Here is a 13,252-nt window from a genome sequence, read left to right on the forward strand (position 1 = left end):
AGATCTAAACAAAGATTGGAAGGAAACATTGGTAGTGCTTATCCCAAAGGTATGTAATCCTATTATCCCTTAAGTCTATGTAACACAGTTTATAAGGTGGCAACAAGGATCATTTTGAATAGATTAGTTATGGTCATTCCAAAACTAATCTCTAAAGAGCAAGCGACATTCATTAAGGAATGTGTGGAAGATCCTAAGTTTTCTTTAATCATTAATGGTAATTATTCAAATTGGATTCATGCTAGGAGTGGTTTTCGTCAAGGATGTCCCTTGTCTCCTATGCTTTTTATTCTATGCTCTCAACTTCTCTCAAATGCATTTGAACAAAGTAATTGTGGTATCAAGATTAACTCGGAGGGACCTAAGATTTCACATTTACTTTATGCAGATGATGTTATTATGTTCTCGGAAGCCAATAGGAAGGAGGTAAAAAGAGTGAAGCAAATTTTGTTCAATTTCTATGATTGGACGAGTCAACGAATAAACCTGTCCAAGTCTGCCATGTTGTTTGGAAGACATGTGGGAAGGAAGAAGAAGAATAACATCAAAAGAATTATGGGATTCAAATCTGTTAAAGAATTCAAATATCTTGGTCTAAAGATAGGTTTGAGAAGACTTAAATATGATGACTTTAAGTTCATCATAGATAATGCCTTGAAAAAATTGAATCAATGGGGAAGTAAATTATTGTCGTTGGTAGGTAAAATAATGTTGGTTAAATCTGTATTGTCAGCTCTTCCCACATTTCATGCTACTCATTCCATGGTTCCAAAACGAGTGCTGGAAGAACTCGATAAAGATGGTAGAAACTTTATATGGAATTAGAAGGATGGTAATAAGGGATTGCATTATGTAAGTTGGACTGATATGTGTAAACCAATTGAAAGAGGTGGCCGTGGGTTGCATTCTAATTGCAAAAAGACACATGCTTTGAGAGCTCATTTAGCATGGAGATTTTTTCAAGAGAAAGACTCGCTGTTATACAGGTTAATGGTATCTAAATATGGAACAAGGCTGGAAAAGGGAAGTGGAAGAGGAAGCAGTTCGACATCTCATAAATTGTTGACTAAATGTTATAAAATGCTGAAGCCTATTGTGAGATGGTATTTAGTGAATGGTAAATCAGTGGATGCATTTAAAGATAACTGGATTTTGGATTAAAGCATAGATATGTGGCCTACTTATGTTGTCCCACATGAGGGTGAATCTGTTTCAGTCAATAAATTCATGAGGGATGGATGCTGGAATGAGCAATTGCTGTTGGAATCATTTGGGAGAGAACTAGTTAATTTGATTATGCAAATTAAAATTGTTCAAGTTGGGGAAGAAGATCAAATGGAGCTGATTAACCAAAATTCTGGAAAATCAATTTTTGCTTTAGCCTTTAAAGATTCGGTCAAAGGTACTTGTGATTCTCAATCTTGGGAATGGATTAAAAAAGCAAAGTTGAATGCTAGAGTTGAAGTATTTTGGTGGAGATTATATAGGAATGCTATCCCATCACTCCAATTTTTATGCTATAGAAGATTATTAGAGAATGCCAACTGTCCAAGGGGATGCAATGCTATTGAAGATGTGGAACATATCACATGTGGATGCTTGAAGTTCAAAGAGGTAATCTTCCATCTTAATCATTGGGGTTTTGGTATTCCGCTATTTGACAAGTTTGAACAATGTATCAAATGGCTGGATACTAATTCGAAGAAGAAATCTATGGTTGTGAACCTTTACTGAACTACAGGTTTCCTTTCATGGAAAAGTAGAAACAAACTCATTCATGATGGTGTAGAGGAAAATCCTAGTCTAATAGCTTCTAATGCTATATGCCAAGCTTCGGTCTCTTACAGTTTTATTCACTCTAATTTGGGAAACTGGGATGTCAACCGGTCTTCTAGACTGTACAATTCTTGGCATTCTCAACCACCCAATTGGGTAAAGGTGAACGTAGATGCATCGCTACTGTCTTCATATAAAGTAGGAATTGCAGCAATTTTTAGAGACTGCAAAGGGAGATTTTTGTACGCTTATGGGATGCTTTGTGTATATTGGGACATAGCACAGTTGGAGATGCTTGCAATATATTCATTAAAGGAGGAAATCACATATTGGATGTTCAAATACAAAGGCATTATCATAGAAGGGGACAACTCAAATATCATTTCTTTTATACAAAGAGCTTGGAAAAAAGGAGAGTACAAGGAAGACGGTATGGAGTTTCTCATGAATTTTAATTTTGTCATTTTCAACTGTATAGGTCGTGATAATAATAAGTTAGCTAACTTATGTGCTAACTATGTTTTAGTCTCTAGATTTAGTTGGAATGAGTTTACTTTAAATAAGGTTCCTCCTTCATTTTACAATATTTTGAAGGAGGAATCATGCTTGTAGTTACTCTTTATTTTGCTTTTTTGATATAGTAAACTCTGGCTTTTTATTCAAAAAAAAAAAAGAATAGAACTCAAAACACTTTTGATAAGCACAAGTCTACCACTAAAAGAAAGAAAATTAAAGGCCCAAGTAGTCAATTTTTTTTGTATATTGGAGAAAATGTCCTCAAATAGATGAGATCTCTTCTTACCCTTGATAAGCGGAGTCCCCAAATATTTAAGGGGCAGATGCTTTTTCACGAAACCATAGCCACGTTGGATATCATTCATTTTTTGTTGAGAAATAGACTTGGTAGTAATAAAACAACTTTTACTATGGTTAACCATTAACCCACTAGCATTTTGTAAAAGACCAAGAAATTTAAACATAATATTAAGCATTTTTCTAGAGCCGTTAGTAAAAATGATAACATCATAAGCAAAACTTAAATGGGAAATAGAGAAACCACCTCTAGTATTATAATGTAATGAAGGATATTTTTTGAATAAATCATTTAAGCTTCTAGAGAAAAATTCCAAAGCCAAAATAAACAAAGCCGGAGAAAGTGGATCTCCTTGCCTGAGATTATGAGAGGAGCCAAAAAAACCTTGACTTTTCCCATTGATTGACATAAAAAAAGCAATGCTTAATATTGTTTTTAATGAGTTTAAGAAACTCATTATTAAAGCCAAATTTTTTAATCATCATGTAAAGAAAAGTCCAGTTAAGATTATCATACGCTTTGGTTATGTCAATTTTGAAAATAGCATTACCTCCAAAAATTTTAGCTTCCAACTCATGAACTAATTCCTGAGCAAGAAGAACATTATCAAAAATAGAAAGAACTTTAACAAAACCCGTTTGTTCTAAAGAAATAATATTAGGAAGAAGTAAAGTTAATCTGCTCATGTTCAGTTTGGCAATAAGCTTGTTAAAGGAGCAAAGACTAATCGGATGAAAATCACTCCAAAAATTAGTAACGTCATTTTTAGGAATAAGAACAATTGAAGTAGCTGTTAAAATTTAGGATAAGTAGAACCCTTGAAAAAAAACAATAACAATATTCACTAAATCCTCTTTAATAATATGCTAGGACTTTTGAAAAAATTTAGTAGTAACTCATCCGGGCCAGCCACAAAATCAGTGTTCATTTCTTCAATAGTAAGTCAAATATCTTCTTCAGAAGAAATTTTAGTTGACATATGGTTATCCTCCTCAGTAACAATAGAATTAATAAAAGAAAAATCCAAATCCAGATTCAAAGAGAAATTTTTATTAAACACATTTTTAAAGTAATCAATATCCGAATCATTAATTAAAACAGGATCTTTAAAGGAGAGACCAGTGGGAGTAGAGATTTTATGAATATGACTAGTAACTTTCTTTTGGTTAGCAATATTATGAAAGAACTTGGTATTTCTATCCCCCTCAATAAGAAATTTAGAAGAAGCTATTTGTTTCCAGTAAGCTTCTTCCTAATCGTGAAGCTTAAATAAGAAGTCTTTTGTGATTTTCAAGTAAGAAAGATTTTCATTAGAAAGATCATTCATATACTTTTTGTCAGCATCACTAGCATGACTTTCAGCCTCCAAAATATTGGAGAATAAATTTTTGAAAATTGTTTTGTTCCACCAATTAATCTTAAATTTGAGTCTCTTAAGCTTAAGCCACAATCTAGTCATGGCAACAATGTTATCAGAAGGGTCCAAAGGAGCATGCCAATTATCCTTAACAATATCAAAAAATGTATCATGGAGAATCCACATATTTTGAAATCTAAAAGGAGGACCAATATTATAATTCAAATTAATGTTCAAAAGCATGGGAGAATGATCCGATAAAGTCTTAGAAAGATGCTCAATGTGAGTATTGTGAAACTTAGAAATCCAAAAATTATTAAAAAAAAATGGTCAAGTAGTTGCCACATAGTACCTTGATTCTACGTAAAACCATTATCAATAAAACCAATATCATGCAAATTCGAAGATAGAATCTTATCATTAAATTCTTCCATAGCATTGAATTTAGGAGCATTACCACCAACCCTCTCAGAGGCATTAGAAATAGTGTTATAGTCACCACCTACTAACCAAGGATCCATAATGTTGGAGGCAAGATCAACAATTTGACTCCATAAAATTCTCCTTTCAATCTTGGAACAAGAAGCATAAACAAAGGAGGCAAGACAAGAGAACAGATGACAATTGATGTTAGTGTGCACAATTTGAGCATAGTCATGCAAAATGGTCAAATTAACCCACCTTTTCCAAAAAATCCAAATCTTATTGGAACAATTACTAAAGGCAGAATCAAAACCCAAATAAAACCTAACGGAGTCCAATTTAGAAGAAGAAATCAAAGGTTCAAGTAAAACCAAAACATTAATATTATGAATCCTACATAAATTCTTAATTCTATCCCTAGAAGGAAAATTCCCCACCCCCTAATATTCTAAATAATGGCTTTAACCATCGGAGAAGGGTGTAATAGAAGCATGCGTAACCATAGATGCCTGAGGGGGACTAGGGGTGTCAATATTTGACACGACCCGAAAACCTGACTCGAACCCGACCCAAAAATTTCGGGTTAGGCTCAACCTAAACCCAAAACGGGCCGGGTTCAACATTTTGACCCATTTCAAAAATCGGGTCAGGTTCGGGTTAACCCTTTGACCCGAAATTGACCCGTTTTTGACCCGAAAAACCGATTTTGACCCGGCAACCTGAGATTGACTCGATTTTGACCCGAAAAAGAGGTAATATACCAGTTTTTGACCCGAAAAAGAGGAGATAGACCCATTTTTGACCCAAAAACTAGCATTTTTTTTGTTGGAAATGGGTCATTCGGGTCAGGTTCGGTCAGGAAAACTGACCCGTTTTTAAAAAAGGGTCAGATTCGGGTTGACCCGAATAGTGCCGGGTCAGTTTCGGGATCTACCCAAACCCGACCCGTGACCCGAAATTGATAGGGACCAACCTTGGGTTTAAATGTTTTACTCTTCTTCTTACCAATTTTGGTAAGACTGTCCTCTTCATTGTTGGCAATCTGGTTTTTATTAGGGGATAGCAATGAAACTTCCAAATTACCCTTAGACTTTCCTAATTTTGAGGCCACCTTTGTTGACAAGATTTCTCCTTCTTCAAGCATGTTCTCCTCGATACCTGATTACTTCCCATTAATATGAGTTAGGGAAAATTGTTCTTGGCTCACATATTTGCCATTTTCTTTTAGTTGGAGACCGACATCCTTTTCCACAGATTGTGCCCCTTTCCCCTTAGACAAGCATGCATCATTTTCATCATTTACATCATTTTCAATAGAATGTTCTCCCTGATCAACAATAATATTATCCTCCGATATAGTTGCACTGATACCAATATTTTCTTGCACAAAATTAGGATTTTCTTTCGGTAAAATTTCACTGATGGGAACAATTGCCACATTGCTATTGCTAATTTGTAACTGTATATTGCCATCCAACTCATTGGATTCCTTCAAAATAGAAGGAGCCACCTCAATAATTTCTTTGTTTCCTTTCTTTAAGTTCGGGTGTACCACGAAACATTCATTGATTGAATGGCCATGGACTTTACAATGCGAACAAAAATCCAGAATATTTTCAAAATCCACCTTTTGCATATAGCCAGAATTCTCCGAGCCAAGCCATACCTCTTTAGGATGTTTTTTGTGGTATCCAATTCAACAAAGATCCTAGCTACTGATGGACGAGACCTAGTAGTAGTAGCTTGATCGGTTTGAAGAGGTCTACCAAAAATGGATCCTTAAGCGTGTAACACATGCGAGTTGGTTATGGTTATTTTTTATTTCTCTCTCATATTTTAAATTCTCTTATTTTTTGTTTATTAATAATAAAATCGTTTAATAGTTCCATCAATTTGATAAAAAAGAAGCTTAGGAATAAAATTTTCTCATCTATTACATGCTAAAATATTCAAGATAGTAGAGAAAAAGAATTGAATATCCTATTAGCAAACCTCATTTAGTAGGATAAAAGGTTATTGTTGTTCTTGATATTGTTATTATGTCATGTGAAGATTCACACATGATAAAATAGAGTTGCAATAGGTGTTAAAGTTTCTATGTTTAAAACCAGAACAGTGAAAAAATATTACTTGAGCTCACTCTAGTTCGACCACTTAAACTCAATTACAAATGACTAAATTTAGGATGGTTTTAAATCAATCACATCAATATTCATATTGACAACTGTATATGATAATCAATATTTTTAACAGCAAAATTATAATAATAGCTTAAATTTGACTTTTATACGTCATAATAGCAAAAATGGTGAAATATACAAGTTAATTGTTTTCTTTTATTTACTTAAAACATATGCTGAAAAGTTCACTTTAAATGAAAATACCTCCTATTTTTACCATCAACTAATTTTTTGAAGTATGCTGCAATTAATACTGATTTCAGTAGGTTTGTCAATTTGGCTTGGAAGGTCGTGTTCTAGTATAACTCAAAATTAACCTTACCTTAGCCTGACCCATTTATCATATTTGTCAAAATGTTTAAGGAATTTTTCAGTATACACTCATGTATATGCTACTATTTAATTTGATGATAAAAAATATTGTATTAGCGTCAATAAAACTATTCAAAAATATTTATTTTAAGTTAATTATATTGTAACAACTATCAAGATAAGGAATTAATTTTATTTAGCTTAATGGAAAGATGATTATTTGAGGATAAGGCTTCATATGTATTGGTATAGTTTAGAGGATAAGTCTACTACTAAATATCTTTGATTACTTTTGATGCTTTATCTTTTTGTAATATCTAACCATTAAAACTCTATGCTCATTTACTTCAATTTTCTTATACATAATTCAATCATTGCGTTACAGATTCATTCATAAAATTAGTTGCTAATTTTCTTTTTTCAGTCACCATAAAAGTCTAAGAGAATTTTGGATGAATTTTTTTTCATGTGTTAGAGAGTTCGTTGCCCAACCACATTAAGAGATTATGTTTTTGAGTTGTACTGACAGGAGAAATAGTGTCTCAGTATTGGCTTTCTCCAGTTTTAAGAAGGTAATTTGAAAGACAAACTTTAGTTACAAATGGGGATCCAAATCTAATTATTAGCTAAGCATGGTTAGGTTTGAGTAAACCATGTACAAATGATTGTTTACATGAAACTTTGGCTGTCAACTAAAAGGTCTTGGGCTCGAATTTTGCATATGTGATGTGTGTGTGAATTTATCTTAATTGATCCAAATGTCCCAAAAAGAAATTATCAAATTTTAAATATAGAGCTGATTTGATAAATAAATGCAGCCAAATTATGTATATCAAAAAGCTAAGGCAATCCGCTTTCCAATGTTTTATTTGAATCATTTTAGGAAAATCTAAAGCAAGTATAATAAAAAATTGAATATTGAGTATTTGTTATTTAATCATGAAAAAATGATAAAATACTAAAATAAATTTCGTAATATCAAAATAACTAATATCATAAAAAATAAATGATTAAAATTCATACAAAAGTTTGAGCAAATATGGAGATTTTGAGCATCGGAGTACCCCCATGGAATGTAACTTACCTTAGGATATCCTTCCAAAAAAAATTATCAAAAGCAACCTCAAAACCTTTGAATTTATTTTGAAATGTGTGCAATACACATAAGACTAATATTTTGTTAATCCTCAAATAGATTTAAGGGCTTTGAGGCCCTCCGGACTAAAATTTTGATCATAATATCTTATTCTAAATTTTATTTGAAAAACTCACTCAATCTTCATTTCACAACTTGTTTGTTCTGATTTTAAATGTTAAGGCTAATTTTGGCCTATTTTAATTACTTATCTCACTTTGATACAAACAACAACCTTTATTATTGATACATCATTAAAATCTCCTTGATTAGGCACAAATCTCGAGATGTGTCTCAATTCTCAATTAGAAACTTTCAAAATTAAATCAGGGACCATATAAACTTCTCGGCTAAACAAACATAACGACACCAAACTTGATTCAATTCAAGCCCAAATGGGCCCAAAGCAATAGCCTAAAGCATATTTTGAATATTTACGACACTAATATGATGATTAAGTGATATTTAAATATGACATGCTGGTAATCAAATCGAATTGCTTAGCAAGATGAATCTAACGAGGCCAAGATTGCTTAATTATAATGTCATTAAGGCACCTAAATGCTAAAGAAATGTTCTATGATCAAGTGATGGGTCGCCAAAGGAGTACTCCAGATTTGCTCCAACTTTTCTTGATATTTATGAGGCATGTCACTCCAAAAAATCTATAAATATATCCACTCTTAATGCATGAAGGGTATTTGGAGGTTTAGATCTTGGGTTAGAGATTTCTAAGAGCTTTGAAGCTTGAAGAATATCAACGCTCCACTCGAGCACCACATCTAACGAGCCTTCACCGTCCCTTAACTCCTTTAGAATTTCACTGGTTCTTCATTATGAAACCTTTGCTTGACCATCACTATAGAACCTTGGCACGATCATCAATGTGCACCTTCATCTAATCACAGTCACTCGATAATGGTTCCTCCTAACTCTATCACCAAACTACAATCCCTCCGACTTTCATCACCTTACTATGGTCCCGCTGACCATAATTGTCCACCGACTATAGTCCTTTTAACCTCAGTCATCTAACTATGATCCGTTTAACCCCGTTGCCCCACTATGATATTTCTGACCACCATCATCCACCAACTACAACCCTTCTAACCTTAGTTTCCTAATAACGAACCCTTCGACCAATGTTGCTTGATACAATCCCATTAACCTCAACCGCTTGATTATGATCCCTTCAACTCAATCGCCCGACTATTATCCCTCCGACCTCTATCACTTGACTACGGTCAATCAGACGATCATTATCCCACTAAAGTCACTTTGATTACCGTCACCCAACTATGGTCCTTGCGAGTTTTTTCATTATACTATGATCTCTTAACCTCTTATTGCCCAAAAATGATACTCAAACCTCTGTCACCTGTGAACTACCATTCTTGGACCGCTGTCCCCCGACTATGGTCTTGCCAAACAAACAAGCATGTCAAAGATCTCTTAAAAATAGCTCTCATGCCATTAGATTCTTCTAACTCTAATAATGTAATGTGCTTTATACAATATATTCTTGCTAAATTAAGCCAACACCATCTCCAAAGGAAGGGAATCATTTGTAATAAAAAAAACAATAGTGGAGTTATTTTAATTAGGCAAGGCCTTATAGTTTTGAAAGTTTGATAAAGATGTTAAGCCTAAGTGAATCTGTCCTTTAGCACACCAATACGAAAGCACTACTTTCACTTTATTGTGGAAGCTAATCAACTTGTTAGAAGAATCGATAGTAATGATGATATTTTAATCAACACAATAAAAATAGTTATCAAAGATTAACAACATGTAATTATCATAGAAATAAAATGTAGAAAAATAAAGTGCAAAAGATAAAAAATCAAAATAAGCACACCTGAGATTTATAATGGTTCGATCAAATAATGACTAATATTTACTCCCGGAGTCCTCTCCATGTATTGTATTGTCATTATAGTGTCTCTTATTTTGCCCCCATAGCTAGGTAGAGAAACCCTTATAAAATCTCTTCCACCAATCCAATGTGACAGAGGACCGTAATCCTTTTTACCCTTCTGATGTTGACCTGTTTTTTCTCTAGAACCAGGTCAAAGAGTTGACCTGGTCAAATTTGACCAGGCAAGACCCCAGGACCCATCCCAATGGGTCCAGGGAGTCAAGCCAAGTCTGCTGAGCCCAGACCCAGGTCCTAGGTCAACCTGGTTGACCAGGTCAACCAGAGTTGACCTAATTGGATCCTGATTCCCTTCTACTTGATTCCAAATTGATTTTAGAGTTTCTTGGCTCAATCTCCCTTCACCCCTGGACTCAGAAGATCAGACCAACCTTGTTGAGCTTAGACCTGAGTCCTGGGTCAACCCTGGTTGACCCAAATTGACCCCTTTAGCCTGTTTGAGCCCAATTTGATTTCAAATTGATTTCAGACCTCCTTGAACTCATCCCTATCAGTCAATGGGTTTAAATAGGCTAGATTGACTAAGTCAAACTTTGACTTGGTCAAGCCAAGCCTTAATGAGTCACTTTGACCCATTTAGACCCGTTTGAGCTTAATTCAGTTTCAAATCAAATTCAAATCCATTCTAATGTTCTTTGCGCTCAAACCTTAACTCCTCTGACCCATTTGACTAGGTTGACCAAGTTAATCCTTGACTTGGTCGACCCAAGTCTTAATGGGTCATTTTGACCCATTTAAATCCATTTAAGATATAATTAATTGCATGTAAAGCATCCCAATTGATTTGAAATCCAAAACCACAGCCTAATTACTCCTAATTCCCTCCAAATCCACTGGAGATTGAATATTGGCCATTTACCTATAGGCTAGAGCTTTAAATAGGGATTTTTAGGGTTTTCCATGGATCTTTTCTTAATTGCTCCGGCTCTAGACCTCGACGAGCTCTGAGATTTTGTGTGAGGGTTCCTAGAGTCTTCTACCACCCTTACCGACCTAAATCCGCCGCCAAACCGTCACCGGCGGCGAGATTTTCGACCACACGAGAGCAAGAAGCTTCCAAGGCATCTTCCCCTCGTTCCAAGGTGTTTCAAGCGGCGATTTCAGGAGGAGGATATACGTGGATAGTCTACAAGCTCAGAGTATCCATAAATCCATAAAATCCCAAGGTATAATCCCTTAAAACCCTTAGAATAGATCAAACACTTAGATCTAATTAGTTTATCGTACAGTGGGTTTCAGAGGAAACCATCACTTCCCCACAATTTTTGTTCATGCCTAGAGCATACGTTAAAAATTTCGTAAAGTTTGGTAAATCCGATCGAGAGAAAATCCAAAAAAACCCTTTAGGGTTTTGGGTTCGCCCTGGCTACGGGTGTACGAGATCTCCGCCGTTGATCTCTTGATCAACGACGGAGATCGCATCGTTCCGCGGTCTCGTCCGACCGCGGGATCCCATCCCGCTGTTCGGCGTGCAGTTCGACTTGATCTCGACCGTTAATCCAAAAATGCAGACGATCGGACGGTTCCGCACCCACGTCCGACGTGGATAAGTGGGCGAGCGCTGATTCCCACACCGCCCAATCATTGCCCGGGACTATGGAGCCAGTCCTGTGGGGCCAGCTGTCCCGCGCCGCCGCACGATTTGAGTCGTCGAACCCGCATGTGCCACATAGCCTTGGCCCATCGCCGTTTTTCTATTAAATAAAATATTATAAATATTTTTAAAACTATTTTAAAATACAATTTTCACTCAAATAATTGCTAAAAATTCATTTTTTATCCATTTTTCACGTGCAATATACCGAATTGTTCGTAATTAAATTCTGTTTAATTTGAAATGATTTTTAATTAAAAAATACTTAATATATTTTAAAATATTATAAAAACAATAAAATTGCCTTTTATTATTATATATAGTTAATTGATTATATTAGGAAAATATGATTATTTTCTAAAATCTATAAAACTTATTATTATTATTATTATTATTATTTAATTTCAGAAATTCCAAGCTATTATTTTATTTCATTTTAATAATTATTTTCAAATATGCTTATTTCAAATTATTGTAAAAATACCTTTTATAGGTTTAAAACTCGAAAATTCATAACTACTCATTTCAAATTGGATTTTGACGTGCCATACCTCGTTCTCTTCAAAAAATTGTATATTTTATTTTAAAATTATTTTCAAAATTTGATTCCTGCCTTTCTAGCAGATTGCTGTTTTATATTATTATTTGAGTATTTTGATATCATTTAAGTTAATTATTATAATTATTTTTAAACCCTTTTTGAAACCTCGATCGGATGGCCAATGGGTCTCCCAAATATCTATGAATGGAATTATTTTGAATTATGTTTATTTTCACAAAACTTTATTTCTTTTCTTTCATTTAATATATCTTTATTTTAAATTCTTTTTGAAATTACCTATATTACTAAATTAACGTAATTTTGGAAGATTCATTCGATGAAATTTTAAACATGGACTCTATATATAAAGAGAAAATCATAGGGGAATGGATTAGTGAATGGTTGAGTCTCAATCATTCATTAATCACCTCGTTTAACGTACTTTCCTTTTCTTTATCGTAGTCTGCATGTGTAGGGTACACCACCACTTAATTTAGTCTCTCCTAGATGTAAGGACATGGTGTGTTTATTTTATTTGTGTATTCCCCTTCATTGTTACCTTGAGGGTCAGATAAAACTTCACTTTAAACTCCTACAATGTAGTGACACCTTAAGGACAACAATTAAGGACCGGTCTAGCGAACTTAGAAAAATACTATGAGCTATGATAGATCCCTGATTGACATAAAAACTTTAATATTTAAACTTAGTGACATCATAAACCTCCCAGAAGTTTCTAGAAATTTTTAGGGCTCTTTAGACTCCTTAATTAATCAACCCTAATTTACCTATTAAATAGGGTCTGATACCTTCTAAAAAATACAGTAAATCTGTTTCAACTCAGAAAATTACCCATAATAGTTCAAATTGTCTAGAATCTAATCCTTAACCGTAGATAAATAGGGCTCCTTAGTTTGACCTTAGGTTGACCCTTAATTTAGCCATAATTGAGAATTACCTTTTTGCCCCTAATAAATCATTAAAAATTATTAAAAAATTCCAAAGCTTCCCCAAACACTTGGGAATACTTCCTCAGGTCATTCCTGACCTTTGAGGGTGATTCCAATAAGTTTGGAGCTGATTTGGATCAAAACCATAAAATCGCCCCTTAGATAATTCTCTTAATTACCCAAACTTTAGAGATTCATAACTAATTGTAGAAAATTCAAAATTAGATAAACTCA

Source organism: Dendrobium catenatum, unplaced genomic scaffold (assembly GCF_001605985.2).
Source record: "Dendrobium catenatum unplaced genomic scaffold, ASM160598v2 fragScaff_scaffold_665, whole genome shotgun sequence".
Classification (NCBI taxonomy): domain Eukaryota; kingdom Viridiplantae; phylum Streptophyta; class Magnoliopsida; order Asparagales; family Orchidaceae; genus Dendrobium; species Dendrobium catenatum.